This window comes from Lepus europaeus, chromosome 8, assembly GCF_033115175.1.
Source record: "Lepus europaeus isolate LE1 chromosome 8, mLepTim1.pri, whole genome shotgun sequence".
NCBI classification, from domain to species: Eukaryota; Metazoa; Chordata; class Mammalia; order Lagomorpha; family Leporidae; genus Lepus; species Lepus europaeus.
Window position 1 is genome coordinate 61,325,307 of NC_084834.1, and position 3,516 is coordinate 61,328,822.

Genomic DNA, 3,516 nt, shown 5'->3' on the forward strand with positions numbered 1-3,516 from the left:
CAAGTGGTCAAATCCAGTGTCTTGACTTCTTTCCGTACTGCTTTGGAACTTACTATAAGTGATCTCTCTCTCTCTCTCTCTCTCTCTCCCTCCCTCCTTCTCCCTTCCTCCCCCCACCTCCGCCCCCGCCATCTAGATTGTAGGATTCTGGAGGCAGTGGACTGGGAATAAAGGAGGTGATCTAATAAGTTACAGCAGAAGAGCCCATGGGTTCTGTGCTATAGTCACATCCATTTCAGGTATGAAAAGAGACACAGGGATGAATAGAATTAGAAAATTATTTGTGCAATATCACTATTATTACTACTTCCTATATCATATTATAAGGATTGCAAGGATAGGTAAATATAAAGGCTGCACTGGAAAAATAAAGTACTTCTGTAGTAGTGGAAGTTAGGGAAGCATCATATTCAGAAAGAGACATATGAGTGCTAGAGTTTTCACTTCATTAAATAATCATTTTAGCTTTTAATGAATATTAAACATATTTCATAATTGAACATTTTAAAGCACTTTCTTGGTTGGTATCCACTTAATTAACTATCTTGTGTAAGACAAACTAAGTCTTGTATAGCCAAATCTAACAAGAAGAATGAAGAAATGCTTTCTTATCAAGGTATATGCAGTGCTTGCATTAAAGGATGGGTTTATATAAAGCCACAATCACTCTTTATACTTAAATTTCTCTGAGAAGGTGGAAATAATAGATTTGGAAAGTCTTTATTTGAAGCCCTCTTTCTTCTATAAGCATTTAATTTTAGGCACAGTAGATGCTGTTTGAATTCCAGGTGAATTCCTTTCACCTAACTGGTAGACATCTTACCTTGGGGACAGTTGGCTGCTAGGAGCTGCCAGCCTCATCCTACCTGCACCCTCAGCTCTGTGGACACACTTGATCTCTTTTAAATACATGGCAAATACTAAGGCCTGGAAATTTATGTTCTCCAACTCCAGTAGGTAGTTCAGCCTGACCCAGTAACCAACAGAAGGTAACAAGAGGAAAAAAAAAAATGTTTACCCATTTTGGGAGGAATTCTGTAGGACTGTGTACTTTAGGACTCCTTTGAGATTAACTGTGGCCATGTCTTTGGCTAATATTTTCCCTGTCTTATCTTACTTGCTTCTCTTTCTTTCTCCAGAAAAGTCCCTCCCCCCACTAAAGCAATTTGCTCAAGAACAGACACACCTCAATTTCTTCTAAGGAGACCATCAATACAGGCAATCTGGAGATGGTGTCTTTGTCCCCTTGCCCCACTCCTTCCCAGCTCGGGTGTAGGATCTCTAGGTTCACTTCCAGGGCACAGCCACAGCACCTAAAGGCAGCAAGATCTGCTTGTGATGCTCACTTGTGCTTAAAACGCTGCCATGACAACAGAGATGATATGTTTGAAAATGGATCTTACTTGAGCAAAATTTAGGAGTTGCAGTTCCGTTAGCAAATATCTGTAACACAAGTAATCAGGCAGATATTTAACTCAGAATTTCAAACAGTAACTGATATATCCAGAACTAATGACAGGCCATCTTCAACTAAAATTATTTCTTCTTTGAGGAAAACCTATAACTTCATAAGCTTGCCTTAACCTGTTTCCTGATTTGTGCATCATTTTCAACTGCTCGCTGTGCACTTTCACTTGATATTGAGGCAAAATCAATACAGCAAAAGGTAAACTCATTATTTGACCCTGAAATCTATTCTTTCTTTTATGATTTCCTTGGAAGTATCCACTCTCATTTTTCACTATTACAATGATGCAGGGTTATTGTAGACTGTGTGTATTTGTATTACATGTATTACATGAATTTTCCTTCTTCTGAGTTCTGATATACATAGAAAGGATTTGTCTTTCTGCAATATTTTTCCAGTTGTCTTTGCTTTTCAGCAGGATAAGGCACATCACTTTTTTCCTGCTTTAAAGCAGAAATTTCAGTGTGTCATCTTTTCATATTTCCTATCTCTTCTACAATCTACAGTAAGATCAATATGCAATTTAAATTTTCAATTATAAATGCAGCACAAGCATTCTCCTGAATGATATTATACATACACGAACAAAAAAATATCAAAATTATTCATCATTCCCTCTGTATATAAACATATACATATGTATATAAACATAATTCTCTTACTGTAGTCATTGATACTTGAGTTTCAAATTCTTATTCTGTATTCATTGTCTTCCAGTACTTTTTTAAACATCCACAATGACTTACTACAGCCTTACTTTAGATCGCCATAATGGTATCAACAATGGCTCCTAATAATTTTCTATAAAGGTTATGAAATGAAATGAGGGTGACCTTCCTAATGGTTATGTTCTATAACATTAAAGGACAGTGCCTGGATTTGAATTTTTCTTCTGCATTACCACATCTCACCTTATTTTATAGTTATTTATTCAGATGGATTAAAAGGGTGACCTTATTCCACATTTGATTTTTAGTTGCAACAAGGAGAAGTTGACTTACTCATCTTTAAATCCAATGTCATTAGTATTAGAATATTTACTTGATAAGACTAACACAGCTGTGTAAATATCTGGTGAGATAAAACCTCAAGTGCAAATGTTTATAGTGATACTAATAATCAGAATTAATTATGTTAGTTAAGTATTGCTTGGTAATGCAAAAGAGTATTTCTACCAATGTGATTAATTATTTTGACACTAGTTTTACAGTGAATTCTCAGAATCTGAATTTCTCAGGTGTGTCTATGCATAACATTGATGTGACTTAATTTAATCACCTGAATATAGACTTTTTTAGATACATTTTAAATTTTCCTTTCAAAAACCCAAATATTTGAGTACAAAATATTCAAGCTTAAAACTGCTATTGGATGACATTTGTTCTACTATCAGTTGCAAGCAACCTAATTTCTAAGATGTTTTCCTCAAATTCCCCTTACCAAAATGCCATGCATGAAATTCAACAAGGGATTTACATTCAAGAATTTACAGGAAGAGTATAAATGTCTAACTACTTCTAAATCTTTTCTTCTGTGTGTCTGTGCACTTTTACTATTCCTGTGTTCCTCCCTGCTCATTTTTTCACTCTTTAAGTACATTTAAAATGAGATATTACCAGGGGTTACTGTTGTGACACACAAGGTTAAACCCTTGCCTGCAACCTCAGCATCCCCTGCGGGTTCTGGTTCAGTGCTGGCAGCTCTGCTTCAGATCCAGCTCCTACTGATGTGCCCAGGAAAGCTGCAGAACGTTGTCCTCTGCCACCCAGAAGGGAGATCTAGATGGAGTTCTGGCTGGCCTTGTCCAGGTCCAGACCTGGTCCTTGTAGCCATTTGATGAATAAAGCAACAAATGGAAAATCTTCTCTCTGTAATTCTACCTATCAAGTAAATAAATAAATACATTTTTAAAAAATAATATATTAGAAACTATCATATCACTAGCAAAATATAATAATCCAATTTAAAAATGGATGATGGTTCTAAATAGATATTTTTCAAGGAAGGCATAGAAACGGCCAACAGGGGCATAAGAATTTTCTCAAGCC

The 3,516-nt window shown here is 35.9% G+C and overlaps 1 non-coding gene across 1 annotated transcript; it reads right to left on the reverse strand.

Moving 5' to 3' along the window:
• Positions 1–1,268: 1,268 nt before the first annotated feature.
• LOC133766120 (small nucleolar RNA SNORA68) lies at positions 1,269–1,399 on the reverse strand. The gene has a single exon (XR_009866671.1). It is a non-coding gene; the product is annotated as a small nucleolar RNA SNORA68 (small nucleolar RNA).
• Between the last annotated feature and the right edge of the window lie 2,117 nt (positions 1,400–3,516).